This window comes from Triturus cristatus, chromosome 11, assembly GCF_964204655.1.
Source record: "Triturus cristatus chromosome 11, aTriCri1.1, whole genome shotgun sequence".
Classification (NCBI taxonomy): Eukaryota; Metazoa; Chordata; class Amphibia; order Caudata; family Salamandridae; genus Triturus; species Triturus cristatus.
The window spans coordinates 792027555-792047060 of NC_140594.1; positions in this window are offsets into that span (position 1 = coordinate 792027555).

A 19506-nucleotide genomic window follows, 5' to 3' on the forward strand; every position below is an offset into this window, starting at 1 on the left:
GGGAGTAGTTTAGTTTAATTTTAATGTGGTTTAGAAGTGCGTAATAAGTGCTTCTTTATTTATTAGGTAGCAAGGTGTATATAAGGGGTATATTCGTGTTCACCGTGTATGGTGTATGTCTGAGTTAATGGATTAGGGCACATTTGAATGTTCCGTCCCTCATCCATCTTTGACATTCACTTTCTCTTAATAAATGATAGTAAATATAATAATTAGGGGTGAGGGGTAAACTCAGCTCCTCCGGTTGAGTTTTCCCACCAGAAACTGCTGTGTAGTGGAGTTATTCTTGTGCGCTGTTCACCAATATTAAGTTGGTCAGCGCGAGCAAGTAGAAAACAAGCGCTAGAATGCCTCGCCGCAAGATTTCTCAACGCAGGTGGCTGGTCGCTACGCTTGCATTGAGAAAGTTGCCACTCATTGTGCGAAAGCTGCCGCTCAAATAGAAAATTTACTCACACGTCACAAAGAAGCTGCACCATCTGACATTCCACGTGGTGCTGTTTGTGCTGAGTTTACAGTGTGGGACAAGCTCTCAGCATTACAAATCAGCACGATGGACTGGAATTCCACCGCTCGCAAAACTCCATGGAATCTTGCGGAGTTTTTAGGTATCTCTGCACAATTCCAGAGAGTAAAACTCTGCGAGTCTCTCCCCCTTTAATAATAATGTGTTTGCCATTCTCAAGGCTATCATGAAGGAGGGAGGGTTCATTTGTGTGGTGTTTAAGTGTTTTGGCATTTTAATGTCTTGGGCTATATCTTTTGGAGTTTTAGTAGTGGACTCTTGGGAGCTAGCGATTTTCTCTTAAATCATGAAGTATATGTCTAACTTTGATTTTGGTGATATTTCAGGGGGGTGGTTGTGTTCTCTCATGTTAATAACATCATTTTTCATATTAGCCTTCACATAACAAGCAGTGGCATAGTATTTTGCACATTTGTATAAGTGGACCCGGGTGTGAGAGTAATTGTATGCCTTCCTGTGATATGATATATCTTGTCTCTTTCTGTCATTCTGTCTGAAAGTAATTTAATAACACAGATAAATAATGTGAAATAATTTTACTTTTGCTATGCTATTCAAATAAACTAATTTTGCAATATATACTTCGATAGTGTTGTGGATTTTAATTGTGGTTCTTTTTTCAGCTTTCTGTTTAAGCTGTTTCAATGTGGATCTGGAGGTTTGTTTTCAGTTTGGAGGTCAAAATGATGGATACATTATAATTGTAACATTTCAGGGTAGTTTGTATTGGTTTAGGGCTTTTATTTTTTATGTTTAAAGTTTAGCTGATGCTTAGAAGTGCTTTGATTTTTACTTACTTTTTACATGCCTTTTTCCAGGTGTTTAATTGTTAAATTTAATTGGTGGTTCTTTAGGTGGCAGGATTTGTTGTACTTGTTTTGTAGCACCTCAAGTTTTATAAATAGCGAGCTTGGTTAGTCATTTGCACTTTCAAGTTTTTAAAATAATTTAATTTGCACTATGTTAATTTCAAAGTTTTACTTATTTTTTAAAGTAATTGCATTTTTTCTTCCAGTTTTCCTTTCTGCTTTTCTGTTGGCAATTCATCAGAGTGGTTTTTAGTGCGGTAAGTGCTGGGACTTTCTGCTATATTGTATTATTAAGATAATTAAACATATTTATTGGTTAGTTTGTTTTCTGGCCATTTTAATTGGTCAGTGTTTGTTTAGTTTGATTTTTTTGAATCGTTATTACCTTTCATGATGGATTCTAATTAGTGTTTCAGTTTTAATATTTAATATATATATAATTGTTTTTGTGTCATTTTGGAGCATTTATTGTTTACTTTTATTTATTAATATATATCTGTTATATCGTAATAATTGTACTAAGTATTTCATATTTGTTCATTATTTTATGTATTGATATTTATTTCATCTTTTCTTTGAACAGTATAATTTACATAATGCAGAACAACGATTTATTCATTCAATGAGTTTAATTTAATTTATTATAAAGTAAATTTTGGCAAATATGGTACTTTGTTATATTTGGCTTTATTTCTTATAATATTAGCAGAGTCGATGTTGAGTATTTTAATAAATTTTACATTTTACATAATTCTTTAAAGGTAGCAATATATATGTTTCCGATAATTTTGGTTACGATATTGGTAGAAACAGACGTTTTTAATGATGATATTTTCGTCATCGATATTAGTGTTGTGCTAATTAAGTATATGATGGCCATATTTTTGTTTGCAATATCTATTTTGCAATAGCTTTTTGAAGCAATATTGTTTTCAATGATGTTATGTCATTGATTCAGACTGATAAAAGAGATCCAAACCAATAATATCCTATAAGTCCAAAACTAAACCCACTAATAGGGTTACTAAATGCTAAGGCTTTCCAGGTCTGTTATATTGTTGCATATATTTAAAAAAAAAAGTAAAAGACGAAGTTAATATCTGCACCCAGTGGGACTGTCTAATTTGTAGATATTATAACTCCAAAACGGAGGACTGATTTAATTCAGCTTAAAATATTCTACTTCATCTTGATGACCAGCAAACTTTCTTAATAATAACCACATAGCCAGATGGATGAGCTTGGGGTCCAAGTCCCAGTATGACGAAGGAGGAGAAGGATGGGAGTGGAATCCAACACAGCAACTTCTACCATACTGCTAGGGTCCAAGAACGATGATCCAAGCCAAGATGATTAGAAAAATAAAAATATGTGGAATGTATTATGAATGTGCATGCTCTGGTGGGGGGACCAGCGCAAGCTCATCCAATTTAGTGGCAGGAAAGAAAACATGGCTTGTAGCAATCCTTCTGTCATAGCAATGCACATTCAAGTGGAAGGGGAGGGAACTACTGGTGTAAAACATACAAATATCTTGATCAAGACTTGATGGACAGTAATACAAGGAAAAGCTTTGGGTTTGAATTGCAAGTTACAATTTTAACATGACATCATTGAAACAATGAGACTTGTTTATAACTAGAATTTGACTTTAGTAGAATCAAAGGAGTTTCTTTTTTTTCTTTTTTCCAATTGTCACAGGCAAAATTACAAGCCAGGCTGCTAAGGTATAATTGTAGTAGCCAGCTAGTATGCCACTTCTCCCATGTCTTTGCGCTTAGCAACTCTTTTTACATCTTACTCATCCCAGTCCTTACATCAGGAGGTTTGGCTTGTTAACAGGTTTACCTATCTTACCCCTAAAATACATTTCAAACAAATAATTATACCCAGTCCCTAACTCCTTTGTGAGAGACTAAAAGAGGACGTTATGCTAACAAACTTCCTGCTTGAATCTGCATAAAACCAAATGCTTGCCTTCCCTTTTAATAAGAGCATTTATTTTTAATTTTTATTTACCCACTCTTTATCTTCTCTGTAGTAGTGGCAATTTAGGTATTCAGCCACACCTTCATTTGGTAATAAAATACAGCTGTAATTAGGATGAGATCGGTCCCTCATAGCCCTTGGTCTTGGTATCACTGAACCTGCAGAATTATTTGTAGCTGCTACCTTGCCCTGAACTGCGACTGTGGTTGGGCCCAACCCAACACAGAGAGTTTCCAGTCAGTCAGGGTAATAGGGTTTAACAAGTTGAAGGGATCCTCTGCTATTGGTCCTCTCTACCTCCTCTATTCTCCTGGGACTTCCGACCGCCTTTCACTCCCACCCACCCTACAGTTGGGTTTTTTCAACTTTTTGTTCACTCAGGCTCTGGTGGTGGCGAAATGAGGGTCTAAGTGGGCAAGCTTCAGTGGAATTCAGCTCCCAGGGAATGCTCTACACTTCTACAATGGGCGTCTTATTCCCTACACAGCAGTCTTCAGGACTTCATTATGATCTTTTGGTGGTGAGCGTCCGGGAGAATAGTGGAACCAACATGACATTCAACTAGGTTTGCCTAAATAAATGACTACCCAGCTCCTTGTTGTTGCAAGTGTTGTTCACAATTCTGGGCGTTGGTGTGACAATCTAATGCATTCTCGATGTTGTCTTACTGGTGTGCTAACTGCCCAAGTGGTGGTCCTCATTATTGGGCACTTGGTTGTGGTGTTAAAGTTGCCCAGATAGCCAAAATCCAGAACTTAGGACTTAGAACATGTTTGGGCTAAAAAACCCTCTGAGAGCCAAGAGGAGACGAGGCCCAACCTTTTTGCCTATCCACCCAAAGTGCATCACCGGTTAACTTGCCTTTGCAACTCGCGCTGAATTCTTCTCCGTAGCAGAAAATCCTGTTAATTGGCCCTTAACAAAAGGGGTATCCAGCCCCATGGAATTCTGGTTGGCTAAAGACTCATCTCACTGAATATTTTTGACATACAAAAAAAGATTATGTCTGAACGTAGAAATATTCACCGCGCCTCTGTCCAGTGGATCCCCAATGCCAATACCTCCGACTCAGACTCCATCTGCAGCCCTACCTTGCTGAACTTCTACCTTTTTAGAGACTTTTTCTTCAAATGTTTTTCAAAGGTAAGCCCAATCCACCATTTGCATCCGACTCACGCTCCATCGTGGTCTTCCATATTTCTGAACGTTGACCCAGTCTTGTACAACTAGATATCCATGGGTGGTGATCTTTTAGGTGATAGTCTTTACCTTAAACTTTAACAATTCATAACTCTTTTTCTATTGATTGGATCTTTAATTTTTTTTTTTTTTTTATTGAAGAGAAAGAAAAAATAAACTTTAGTTCATCTTTTAGCAAAGCCGCGAGTTTCCATACAGAATTTCTATTTCATAGCACTGCACAGAATAATTTAAAACATCATGGAAAAGCACATTCTCCATTCTCCTTGGGTGAGCTAAGAGTTTTTTGCAAAGTCCAAAACATTTTCCAAAAAACACAAACTATTCATTGGTTTACAAAGCTACAGGTACTATGAAGTCTGGGCTTGCATATCTTCATCTGGCTCAAACTGCAAAACACACTTGCAATAAAGCCTCAGCATCTCTTGAACACTTCCAATATTACTATAAATAATAATGGGTAGTAATGAGGTCCGCTCGCTGATAATAGATTCCATTTGCTACAAACTTCTAAATGGTCTGCAGTCTACTCTGAACCTTTCAAGAGCAATGAAAATGTTCTATAACAACCTGACTTCAACATATAGAGCAATTATAATCCCTTTATTCTTAACATTTCTCCCCTCTATTATTCAGATGTTGGAACTAGCTCAGTTTTCCAATTTTACAAAATCATCGACCTCGCAATAAGAGTAATTTTTTTTTTTCTTTGATCAGAATTTAACTTCACGTCGGTTGGGTAGCCCAGTAATCCCAGCTGCAGTTCATTAGGAAAAATCAATTTGCACCGCCAGCATGCAGTATTCATGTCTAGAGGTCCAAAATTCTGCTATCTTTGCACACTTTCAAATAATATGATTCCAGTTCCCAGTAGCCTCCGTCGAACACCTTAAACAATTTGTCATTATCTAAGGACTGATATTCTGTTATAAGGCCAGCGCAGTATAGAATTGCATACTGCAAATATTTGCCCCTTTAGCAGGAAGAAGTTGAATCAGCTTAACTTATGCTAAAATCCTTTCTCTATGGGCAATTTTCCCTTGACTGCCACCTCTGTTGTATTGTACTAAAGACATCGACTTATTTGTAGGTTACAAGCTTAGCCTTCCAATACTTCATGAGCCTATGCATACTGGTCTCAACTAAATGTGCCACTAAACCCAGACTCTCCCTAATGGAAATGAGGTCTGGTTGCCTTAACCCCTTCAGCGCGGCGCGGATTCCCGCGCCACGCTGAAGGTTCGTTGCGCGGGCGGGCTCATGACGGAACGGTTCCGTCATGAGCACAGCCCAACCGACGCTCATGACGGAACCGTTCCGTCATGAGCGCCGAAGGGGTTAAGAAGTGTGTCATTTAGATGAAAAAAACATTGGGTGGGTAATTTACATTCCTGATACCAATTGCAGACATCCATTTTTCCTAAAGACCATTTTTTTTAAATAAGCAGGGGATGGTGTCCTGTTGAAATATTAGCCAATTTGGTTGATACATTGATAGCAGGGATAGCATAGAATTGAAATAACTGCTGTTTTCATTTCAACAGCCATTGTAAACATTTGTATCAAACTTTTTGGAGATTTAGTTGGGAGTAGAAAATCATTAATGTTATATTCCTGTGAAATTAAGTCTAAAGAAATACATATTTATTGGTTTCTCAACATCTGGGGAGTAACAACATCAATACAAAAGATGGCAAAATATTATTCCCTCAGGTGTGGCAGTGTGAGCCCCCCCTCTATAGCTGGTTTATGGAGAATGCTTATTGCTAAGCTTGGCACTTTACAGGCCCAAATAAAGGTTGAAAACATTCTTTTTTATTTCATTTTCAGATGACATGGCAGTGAAAAATTAAAAAGTGGGGAGGTGGACAAAGAGATCAGTGACCTCTGCCCATTATGGAAATGGTCAGATTTGTCCACTTTGAGAATACTCTTTTAATCTTCTTGATTAAGGGCATATACTTTAGTTCAAAAAGATCACCATTTTCTTCCTTAGTGTATATACCGAGATATCTTTTGGGTTTTGAATTTACAAGGGGGAAAAACTTTGGGGATAAAGAACCTGTGTCATTCAGTTCCATTAAAAAAAATCTGGTTTTATTCTGTTTTTCTTATATCCACCCAACAATTGAAAAAGATAAAAATATAGAATACCCTCTTCTGAATTTCTAGACCTTGCTTCAAAAATATTGCAATGTTGTCCGCATACAGTTTCATTTAAAACATCCTACTGACGGGTAGTCCTTTATCACAATCTGTTCTTCTGGCAAGGGAAAATGGCTCTTTTAAAATAGAAAATAAAAAAGGGGAAAGGGGGCATCCCGGTCTTTATCTCCAGTTTACCTTACATACACCTATGTCTATTGAATTTATGATTAGGTGAGTGGATCCCCCCCGATACATCCTTTGTATAACCAGTATAGAGATTATTGGGACACAGAATTTCTCTGAGATATAAAAAAGAAACTCTCAACAGACCAAGGCAAAAACCTTTTCAGCATCTAACAATAGGACTTGGGTTGGGATTTGCTTCTGCTCAAACAAATCCAGAGCCTCGATCCACAAATTTGTATTGGTGCATAGTTGCCTGCCTGGAATAAAACCACAATGATCCCTATTAATCAATGCGCCAACTATCTTAGTCAAGCAATTAGCAAATAATTTCCGAATGATTTTATAGTCCGTTTTTAGGAGGCTGATTGGTCTGTATGAGTTCATACTCTCTGGGTTCCTATTCTTTTTGAGCAAACTTACTACAATGCATTATTAAACAATGGTGGAATGTTGGCCCATTTAAAAATATGGTGACTAACTTACAAAATTTGTTGATTCAAAGTGTATACGAACTTAGAACTCAATTGGGATACCATCCTTCCCACAGGCCTTCCCATCAGCTATGGATGTATTCACTGCATTCAGTGTGAACGGGGTCACGCTGGCAGAAGTTTGACTTGTTTCAGTTTTGGGACCAGAATCTTGTCCCTAAAAAATCACGGCTGTTCTATATCGACCCTTTGCTTCTAGCTGTAAATGCCCTTAAAGTACCTCCAAAACATACCTTGTATCTCTAGGGGATCTGAGACCCGGGTTTTCATCTCATCATCGTAAGAGAGGTGATGGTGTTCTGTGTGCACCTGTCTTGGACCTGTCAAGCTAAAAACCTACCTTTGTATTCACTTTCCTCACATGACTTCTACAAGTAAGCACTGTTTGAGATATATTCTAATTCATAATTATAATTTTGCGCCTGAGCTCCTGTCTATGCCTCATCATTTTATATCGTAGAAACTTCCCCATGGCCTGTTTCAGCTCTTGTTCCAGACATATCCTCTTTTCAGACAGACATCTCTTTTCAATTACACCTTTGGATGTTATCACAGCACAAACAGAGGCTTTAAAAGCATCCCAGACCTTTTCTATGTTCGAACTATTGCTGTTGAGTTCAAAATAACAGTGAGTAGCGAGTTTTAACTTGTGGGTCCAGGATTTGTCTTCTAGCTTAACAAGATTGAAAAAAGAAATATGAGTATGTCTATCAGATCCTAATCCTGCCACTGACATTTCAAATAGGGAGTAGTTCAAGAAGTAATTTGAGATGTGGCGATATTTACTTAAGAATAAGTCAGAGAAAGTTAAAAAATAGTATAATCTAGTGGTGGACGTAAATCTTTCCGAGATGCATGTGTATTCTTGTTGAGTCTGGTATTTATTTCTCCATATATCAGTCCAATTCAATGCTTGCACTTATACAGATTTTAATTTGGCAGTTCTGGGCTTATTTTGATTTGGGGTACTGGTGGAAGAGTTTAGGTTAGGATTCTGAAGGAATTTAAAATCTTCCCCTAGAGTTAGTTTACAAGGGATAGTCAATCATAATTGGAAGAGTTCTATCAATGAGGCGTTTCTGAGACAATACATAGAAAGGTAAAAAAAAACATGATATGTAAATTGCATTGATTAAAGAAGCTATCCCAAGGGCATTTTTTCAGGACCTCTGAGGCTCTGACCAGTCATTAATGATGGGAAAAGTGACCAGGGCGATAAAAGAAATGTCTAACTTGAAACGTGATAACACGAACTTATGCTGGCAATTCTGTAGAAATATATAAAAATCGGTTGGATTTTGATCAGATCGGATAAAACCAACGCCCCTTAATTTCAGAGTAACAAACAGAATAAAGAACAACTCTTTGGGACAGACAAAAGGTTATTAAAAGGGCATTCTACGTCATCTGGAGCTGAATGGTTTTACTGCATCCCCAGATTCCCGCCCCTTATAGAGCCACTGATACACATCTGATATTTCCCTGACCGGTTTATTGCCTAGCATAGGGACAAAATTAGGTAGCGCAGAAATGTATTTATTAAATCGCAGCTTCCTAATATTTATGGCCGGAGTCCATGGTCCATGAGCGTGGAATACAATACCCAAATAGCAAGAAGTCGGGGTGAGACTTAAGTTAGCATTACTGAGCACTTCATTACAAAGGGTTTCCCTATGTTAACAGTCAGACCGAGGTCTGACATAAAACTGAAAAAACCATTCAGCAGCCACTGAAGACCCAGTGGGATTCGGGCATGAGCCCAGCGCCGTCAGCATAAAGCAGACTGGGAATGAGTCGATGGCCAGTTTGGAGCAGACCCTTGCAGGTATTTGTCTGGCAGAGCCAAGTCTGTCAATGTACAAATTAAATGAAAGGGTGCAAGGACTCAGCCCTGTCTGACCCCTCTCTCGAGGGCAGCAGTGCCAGTGCATTAGCCCCCAGAACCAAAGCGCACTCTAGCTTTGCCACCTGAGTAGAATTCTCTGAGGAGTGCTATAATCAGTGGGTCTTGCTCATCCTACCCTGCCCAGTTGGTTTAGACCACGAAGCTGCAGAGGTGCTTAGTATTCTAAATAGTCTGGTGGGCGGAGCCACTCTTTTTAACTCTTAGGAAGACGGCGGACCCTACGTCAGGGACTGTGGCAAGTATTTGTTTTTAAGCTTATTTTAAGGATAACGTAGTTAAATTCTGTTGTGTAACAAGGCGAACACCACAATGTAAGGATTGTGACGAGGAAGACTGTGGAGCATATTTACAAGAAATTGGCATAGGGCAGCGCCGCAAGTCATTTTGTAGCACTGCCCTATGCCAATTTGAAAGGACAGAAATGCACAGTATTTACAAGATATGGTGCATTCTTGTCCTTTCACCCAGCATACAATTAGAAGCTGTGCGCTAATGCAGGCACCCTTGCACTATGGTGGAAGGGTGTCTGTGTTGTTGGCAGGATTGATTTTGTGCAGGAAGAGACACCTTCCTGCATAAAAACAATAATTGGAGGTGTTTTTCTCGTTCCAGGCGTGCTGCAGTATGCAGTACACATGGAAAGAGTACAAAACGAGGAGCAATGTAAACATTTCTCCTCATTACGCCTGCTCTAGGGATGCGCAAGGTTTTGGTGCTGCCCCAGGTTTACCAGATATTGTTAATCTGGGGACACATCAAGGTCCATGGGTGTTAAGTGGGAACACCCACAGCAATACCCATTGAATGGCTCTTTGCTGCAGAATAAGCCTAGGCAGCCACATGCGCTGCTTTGCCTTACTCCATATCTTCTAGGCCATGAAAAGCCACGCAGAGTGATTTTACGTGGACTTGTAGATATGGGTAAAACCTGTGCATCACCGGAACATCACAAAAGTGACGTTCTGGGGGTGCACAGGGCTTGCAAATATGCCCCTAGGTTTCAGAGAAATAAAAATTACCAGTAAGTAATCTAGGCAATTCTCAAAATAAGAGCCAGAGATTTTAACCACTAAATCTATAGTTGCTGAATGGGAAACTAGATAATATGAATTGTTTTGTTTAATCCAATCCAAGCAATCTAATGTAGTACTGTCAATAAGGGACCCATGCTGAATAGAAGTAAACAATCTGAAACACACTGTGGGTGAGGTGAAAATGTTACAGCGCTTACCCTCAACATAGACCTGCATTGAATACATGGTAACATTTTATAGGTATATCTTCCCATTGGGACAAGATAGAGAAATTGAGTTTAGTATGTCTGAACTCAGAATGTAGAAATGCGACTTTTAGTAAAGAACATTTTTATGTTCTGTGTTTGAAAAAAACACTTTTAGAAAGTAGGTATTTTATTGCTTAGCCATCCTGAGTGCCTCTGCTGGTTATGGATTGACTATCTGGCTTTGGAGTGACAGGGGCTGGGGATGTGCATTCTCTTCAGACAGCCACTGGGAGGTCGATGTGTGTCCTGCCTTTCCTGGAGGAGTCATGGCTGGGCTGAATAGACCTGGGCTGCAGTTAGAGTAGTGGGAGATTTCCTTGCACCTGAATAGGCCTGGTATGCCTTGGACAATGCTGTCTCCACCTCCTGCCGGGAAGCGGGGCCAAAAAGACCAAGATGGTTTGGGCTGAGCACAGACACTCTCTGCCCACGAGAACAAATAGAAACTGAGTATAAATATTGGGTTCCAGGCCCCAGAACTTTAGAACTCAGTTGGATCAAGGAACCTGCCAAGAAGAAGAGCTGGAAGAACTGCTAGGAGGAGTACTGCCCCTTTGCAGTATTGTTACTTTGTTGGGTTGGCCAGCAATCGCTGCTTCTGCCTTGGGCAGTGAAAAGACTGGACTGAACTTTCTTTACTTGTTGCTGAGTATCTCCAAGGGCTTGAAATAGAACTTACCTCCTGTTCATGAATACTCAGGGGCAACATAGACTTCACTTACCTCTGGGAACCGCATCTGTAATGGGGGTGGGCGGAATTTGCGAAAGCGACTTTCGCAAATTATCACGAAAATGTTTAAAATCTCCGCAAACACGCGGAAATATCGCGAAGATGCAGAAGTTTTTTTCCCGCCCGTTTGCGGTATTTTCTGCGTGTTAGCGGCTCGCCAACTTACCCATGCGGTTGCTTGCGGGCGCGGCCATCTTGTTTTCACTCTTCTCGCGGTGCATGATCGCGAGAAGAAAGACGTGATCGCGCGACGCATGACGTTACTGCGGGCGCGAACTGTCGCGAGACAGCGCAAATGGCTACCAACAATCCAACATCTCGTGGAGAACGCTACCGGATCGGGAAAACTTGTCGGCGAACGCGGGGATTCAGGTAAGGCGATCGCGCGCATGCTAGAATGTATTATTTTACAGCGCGAGCAAGAACCAAATTATCGCTAAGCTGCGGAATCCGGAAATTTTGACATTTTCGCGCTCTCCGCGGAACGCGAAAATGTCAAATTATCGCAATTACCGCGAGCGGAACGGAAATTTAGCCTAGGCCTAATCTGGAACTGTGGGATTCAGTTGCCACAAAGGAGAAAGCAGCCATCACCGACACTGCTGCTAGCTCCGTGTCCTGAAGGCACCGCAGAAGGAACCGCCGCACTTCGCACCACAACCCTTGTCTCATTGACGACTACTGCCACCACCGTTACACTTCACATCACAACTGCGAACATTGCCATGACGTGGTCGGCCAGATCCCAAGGCACTTTTTATGAGTCTGTTGACACTAATGCCAGTCCTCACCGACACAGTCGGCTGGAACTGTTGGATTCTGTTGTTTTCAGCACTGCGGTAGCCTAGGACGGAGCTACAGGTTTCAAGGAACTGCATTTTAAAGTCATTCTTGGAAAGTGCATATTTGTTTATGTATGTTTGTCTTTTATCATTTTGGTCTTGTTTGTACAGATAAATATTGGTTCTTTTTCTAAAACTGGTGTGGTGTTCTTTTGTAGTGTTTTCACTGTATTACTGTTGGTTATGTGCAAATGCTTTACACGCTGCCTCTGAGATAAGCCTGACTGCTTGTGCCAAGATACCAAGGGGGTGAGCAGGGATTATTTCAGTAGTTTATCCCCTTATCCTGACTAGAAGGAAGGGTCCCTATTTTGACAAAGGTACAAACCATTGCCAACTAGAGACTCCCATTTCTAACAGCAGGCTAGGGTGAGATACCAGTATGTGGCAATATTGGTAGCTGTTTCAATACTGACAGTGTAATGGACTGTGTGTCGCGCATGATAATATATCTTCTTCCCATTCTTTCTGGGTCAGTCAGCTTCCTCGCTCTAATTCCCAACCCTGCTAACTTGCAGACTTTGTTTTTGCATTGGGCTTGAAGACATGACCTGTGTGGTCGATGGACGTAAGAGGCCATAGAGTTCAGTGATAAGGTGGCTGTACAATACTTTAGTAACCAGTCACTTTTCAGATGTGGTAAGAGAGCGTTGTGCTCGAACCAAAGGGTGCACGGAATTTTCCAGTGCTGATTCTGGAGGTAATGCAGCTGCTCAGTTTCAGGTATTGCATAGTCAGTTCAGAGTCGCTCAAAGGGTGGGAGATCATCCTCAATAAACAAGTGGCCTATGGACCCGCATCCAGCTTGTTGCCAATGCTGAAATGTCATTGAATCTAGTCCTGGGTTGAAATCCGCATTAAAAAACAATTGGAGTCAACGGGGAAGGAAAAGAAGTCAGGCTATCAGGCTTGGTCACTTAATCCCAGACATCTAGAGATGTTTTGGTAATGGGGGAGAGCTGGAAGCTTCTCGGTCGGACATTCCGATGCAAGAATGGAACCTTCCAAAGATGTTGTCCTGCCACAGCCCTATCCATGAAGAGCCACTGCTTTTCAGAATTCCTCACGGTGCCATTAAAGTGAAATCGTAAGTTGTCCACCTGGTAATATCGTAAAAGGTACAGGATGCCCAGGCTACCTTCATTTGGGGGTCTATTCCTCGGCACCTTTCGCAAGCAAAAGAGACTGGCAGCCCATGCAAAGCGATTCAGGTCGCACTGCAAGGTCTGGGTGGTTCTGGTAGGAGGTTCCATCGGCAAAGCCGGAAAGAAGAATCAAAGCTTAGGCAGGATCGACATTTTCATGATTGCCATCTTATCAGACCAGGAGAGGCCATATGACTTCCATCTGTTTTGATCTGTTGGTGCAAAATCTTATAGTTAAGGGATGCAGTCACCAGGGCTGTAGAGGTCAGTTGTATACCTACGTAGGGAAAGGAATTTGTCCCCCAGTGTATCAGGTAGCTGTGAGCACGTGCCGTCTGTGTGTCTGTCAAGAAAAAAGGGAGAGAGAGAGAGAGAAAGAAAGAGAGAGAGAGATTGAGGGCTTGGGATTTATGCACATTCACACAGAATCCCACTGCCTGTCCAAAGGACTCCAGTTCATTCAAAAAGGCTGGGAGGGAAGTGGACAGCTCTTCCAGGGCAATCAGTATGTCGTCGGTGTAAAGATTGATGGTGTGCTCAGCTCCAGAAAAGGGATTCCTTTAATATCTGGATTATCGCAAACACTTTGAGCAAAGAGGCTTCATGTAGAGCACAAAAAACAGGGGCGAGATGGGACAAACCTGGCGCGTGCCTCTGCAAATGCGGATCAGGTTGATGATTGTCAATTCACCTGAACAGTTGTGACCGGTTTGCTGTAGTCACTAAGGGCCCATGAACAAAAGTGTCTGCCAAGTGCAAAGTGTTTAAGTGTGGCTACCAGGTATGGTCAATGGACCCGATCGATCACCTTCTTGACATCTATAGCCAAGAGCATTCAATCTCGGTTATTGGGCCTTATCAATAAATGTAGGATCTGTTTTGTATTATCGCTACATTTTCAATGGACACAAAGCCAGCCTGATCAGGGGCAATGAGGCCTGGATGAAGAAGGCCTAGGTAAGCTGCCAAGATGCCAATGAATAGCTTGAGATTGATGCTTAAAAGAGATATCAGGCCGTTAGATGAGGAATGTTTATCCTTGCCTGGTTTTGGGTTGACAATAATGGAATCCGATAGCATGGAAGGTGGGATCGATGCCGGGTCCTTAATAGAATTAAAGAGTCGGGTTAGGAGAGGAGCCAAGGTCATCAATCAATCTGGGGTTTGTTAAGCGCGACTACTCACCCGTAAGGGACTCAAGGCGCGTGGGGCAGAGGGGAGGTGCAGGTTCCGGTCCATCAAAGTGGGGTATGTCGAAGAGACAGGTTTTAAAATTTCTTGTGAAGATGGGGAAAGAGGTTGTCTGTCTGAGGTGGAGCGGTAGGGTGTTCCATGCTCTGGCCGCGAGGAAGGAGAAGGAGCGGCCTCCTTATCTGGTCTTTCAGGCGTGGGGAACCACGGCATAGGAGAACTGGGCTGATCGTCAGGTTCTTTGGTGTGCCTGGAAGTTTAGACGGCTGTTGAAGTATGCTGGTCTGGTGTTGTTGAGGGCTTTGTATGTTTGGGTGAGGATCTTGAAGGTGATTCTAGCCTAGATGGGGAGCCAGTGAAGTGTGCGCAGGTGTTGGGAGATGTGGCAGTGTCGTTCTTGTTTATTCCGGCGTAGAGTGTGTTGCGTAGTAGAGTCTGCTGGTGATGAGGGCATGGGTGATGATTTTTCTGTGCTCGAGGGGGATCCATTTTAAGGTCTTGCATAGGAGGTGGAGGATGTGGAAGCAGGAGGACGTGACGGTGTTGATCTGGTGGTCCATTTTGAGATCAGAGTCTAGGATAACTCCAAGGTTGCGTGCGTGGTCCATGGGGGTGGGTAGGCTACCAAGGGCGGTGGGCCGCCATGTGTTGTTCCAGGTGTCAGGGTGTGGGCCCATGATGAGTGCTTCAGTTTTGTCGGTATTGAGTTGCAGGCAGCTGCTTTTCATCCATTTGGCAAGAGCTTTCATGCCTTCTTGGAAGTTGTATCTGGCTTCGTTGGCTTCGTTGGATAGGGAGAGGATGAGTTGGGTGTCATCTGCGTATGAGACAATGTTGAGTCCGTAGGCTCTGACGATGGGGGCGAGTGGAGCCATGTAGACGTTGAAGAGCGTTGGGCTGAGGGAGGACCCCTGGTGGACTACGCAGGTGGTTGGTGTAGGGTTCGAGAGAAAGGAGGGGAGTCTTACTCATTGCGTTCTGCCAGAGAGGAAAGAGTAGATCCAGTTGAGGGCCTTGTTCCGGATCCCTGTGTCGTGTAGTCTGCATTTTAGGGTGTGGTGGGATACCATGTCAAAGTCTGCTGAGAGGTCGAGGAGGAGGAGGGCTACTGTTTCTCCTTTGTCCAGTATGGAGCGGATGTCGTCTGTTGCTGCAAGGAGGGCGGTTTCTGTGCTATGGTTTTTTCTGAAGCCAGATTGGGACAGGTCGAGGATGTTGTGCTTTTCGATGAATGTGGTGAGTTGGCTGTTGATTACTTTCTCGATGACTTTAGCTGGGAATGGGAGCAGGGAGATGGGGCTGTAGTTTTTTAGGTCGGTGGGGTCGGCCGAGGGCTTCTTCAGGAGGGGATTGATCACGGCATGTTTCCAGTCATCGGGGAAGGAGGCGTTCGCCAGGGAGCAGTTGATGGTGTGGTGTGGTGAAGCATGGGTGTGATGGTGTCGGAGGCTCTGTTGAAGATGTCATGGGGGCAGGGGTCCGTGGGGGCCCCGGAGTGGAATGACTACACCATCTTCAGTGCGTCTTTGTTGGTGAGGGCTGTCCAGTTGTTGAATCGTTGGTTTCAGGGTGTTCTGGGGTGGCTTGTGGGTGTTCCGTGTATTGGTTGTCTTCGTCAAAGGTATTGTAGATGTTCTTGATTTAGTGGTGGAAGGAGGTGCTGAGTTTGTTGCAGAGGTCTTGTGAGGGAAGAATGTCTGTTGACTCGCTGGTGGGCTGGGCGAACTTCTTGATGATGTTGAAGAGTTCTTTGTGCGTGTGTGGAGATTCTGTCTTCAATTGCAGTTTCCCTCGCATTCCTGATGAACTGGTGGTGAGCGGCGGTGGTGGCTTTGAAGTTGTTGTGGGCTTCTGTAGATTTGGAGTTCCTCCGTGTCTTCTTGAGACGGCGGCAGGGTGCCTGAACTCGCAGAGTGAACCATCTGGCCTTCTTGGCATGTGCATTGTTGCTCTTTTTGAGGGAGGCTATGGTGTTGACGCTGTCGTTGATCCATCTGTGCAGAGTTCGGGCGGCGGTTTTGGGGTCGTCGTCTTCCGCGGTGGTCGGGGTGGAGTTGCTGAGTGAGGAGGTGAGCTGGTCGGTGGTGATTTTGGTCCAGTTTCTCGGTGGGAGCCGGTGAGGGTGTCTGTGGGTGGTGGGTGTTCAGAAGGAGTAGTGGATGCATCAATAGTCTGTCCAGAGGAGTTTGGTGGAGTGGCTGAAAGTGAAGGAGTTTCCTTTTGTGAAGAGGGGGTCAAGGGTGTGTCCTGCTAAGTGAGTGGGTTCGGTCACAATCTGGCAGAGTCTAATGTTGTGGAGGTTGTTCAGGAGGGATGAGGTGTTGAGGTCTAGTTGGTTGTCGAGGTGGAAGTTGATGTCTCCCAGCAGGGTGTGGTTGATTGATGTGATGGTGTGTGGGGAGATGATGTCCGCGGGGACCTGGCGGTCAGTAGATGAAGGTACCCCACAGGGTGGTGGTAGGGGTGGCCACTATCTTGAAGTACAGATGTTCCATCAGGTCTGTGATCTCGCCGGGGAGTGGCAAGGCAAACGGGCCACTCCCCGATGGAAAAACAATAAGGGCACAGGGAGCTATGGGGGGAGAGAGCAGGTCCCTGGCCGAGGTCAGAGATCCCGCTTGCGCTCAGTACGCAGCGACTGGCATTTTATAGGGGAGGTGGGAGGGAGGTACAGCTGGGAGGCGGAAGCGGGAAAGGGTGGAGGGGGGACGCGAGAGCAGCAGCTGCAGGTGGGGGAGTGGTAAACGGGCAGAAACGGCAGGAATGGAAAAACAATATGGGCACAGTGAGAGATAGACAACAACAGGCGCAACATGGCAAAAAACAAACAATGCAGAGCAAGGCCAAAAAAAACAATGTGGGAAAAGCGGAAAGAAGTACAACAGGAGGCAACCTAGGCTCGAACCCCTACCAGCCTGGGGGGAGGCATAGCACTGCAGACCGAAGCTACGGGGGGAGAGAGCAGATCCCTGGCCGAGGTCATGCAAAAGGTTTTGCAAAAGAGTGCTGGGAATCCATTAGGGCCTGGCGATTTAAGAATCTCTGCCTAGCAATGATAGAGATAACCTCCTCAACCTGGATCGGGCGATCTAGGTCGGATGTCTGTTCCAGTCTTAATTTCAGTGTATGGGTGCATCAGAGATACTGACCTGAGCTGTCTTCTGGTAGGTCCTGCCCTGTGTATAGCTCTTTATAGAAGTCTCATAAGGCAGAGGCGATTTGAGCAACGGCAGTACATTCTAAGTCATCTGCATCCAGTATAGCCAGGACTCCTGTGGCCTGTCACTGTGCCTGCAGTCTATTGGCCAGAAGGCATCCACACTTGTCTCCTCCACCATAAAAAGAGAGGCAAACTCGAAGGGCAGAATATTCCACTCAATCAAGACCAATACCCGCCAGGTGTGTCCGAGCGGTCTCCAATTGATGCCAAACTCGGGGAGTGCCGGTGCGTTTATGAATATGCTCGGGTTCCTGGACCTAATGGGATAAATGCTCTCTCTTGTTGAGCTTGTTTTGTAGTAATATTTAGAGCTGTCACAGAACCATGCAGGAATGGGTTCTGTACACCCAATCTTCATCTGTGCACTATAAAGTCAGGCCTGTCAAGATAACAGAGCAAGGAACTATATAAAAACAGCCAACACATCCGACATTAAGCAGATGAATTCACTGCCTCTGTTTAGGCATGTCTATCAAGTGTACACCAATGCTAGATCAAAGAGCAATCAAACTGTCACTGCATCCTAATCGACCACCTGACTCTGTACCATGAGCAAAGAAATGAAACACAAGATCCAGACACAATAATGAAGTGAGAAGATGGGATGGTCTACTGTTGTCTGTGCTATATATGAGACACATTCGGGGAGAAAGAGTGCTGACCACCCCTGGCTGCAGGAGAGCATGACTCAAGCCCCCAGCAGCTATGCTCCGAACTAGAGCATGACTCCCAGACCCCCATCAATACCACAGGAAGTCCCATTCCCAAAGTGTATGTTATGGTAATGACTGAAACTAGAGCACCAGGGGAGGGAGGGGTTGGGAATTTGGGGGAGGCAGAGAGGCTGAGTGAAGCAGGACTTTCCTCATGATAAAGCCTCACTATGACTGACAGAAGTCTGCTTGCACTGTTTAAAACACAGCAGGCTGGGTGGTCAAGCATGTCTGTAGCCAACCACCCCTGCTCTGGCTAAAATATAATTGCATAGATAAGTTTAAATTTTAGAGATCATTAAAATTCTGGTTAGATTTCTGCAATGAGTAATGCTATTGACTTTTCACTTACTGTGAGAGAAGACTCATTACTTAACCAAACGGAAAGATATACATCCAACTACCATTAAGGTAGGTAAAAAAACAAAAAAACACAAGGAACTTAAGGGGAATTCCCTTATTATCAACACGAATGAGGGAGGAACATAGGCTTCAGTATGGGTAAAAGTGATAGAATTAAAGTTTTATTTAAGACTTTGGCTAGTAAATCTTATCTGTGTAACGAGGCAAACCTGATAGTGCAAGGACTGGAAAGAGAAGGACAGTCGAAGAAGTAATAAGGAGTTATTTTTCATATGACAGTTTTTGATAAATACATATTTCGCAGTTGTGGGATTTAATATAAACTGCCACATTACCACTACTCTCTTAAATATAATCTCAATGACTCTGAATGACACCACAAGCTAGCATGGTTCTGCAATGGATACACATGATTACTGTTACGTCATTCTGTATACACATCAGTGCATACACACATATATGCAAAAAACCAAAGACAATGTTTGCAACTGAGAGTAATTTCCTTGATAACACTCCCAGAATCTTCCTGACTGTCTGTCTAGCCTGTATAGCAGTAATTGAAATAGTGCAAGTATTATTTTTTCTTTCCCATGGGTGAACTATTGAAAAAGACGATGTTGCAAAATCATGCAGCATGTGAGCAAATTCCAGTGCAGTTTTTTTTTATTTTGGTATATTCAGCCCATTCACTGAATGATTAAATGAGCAATTACTATTTATAATCCCTTGAAAAACCGCAGCTAACTGAGAAGAAATTAAGGGGCA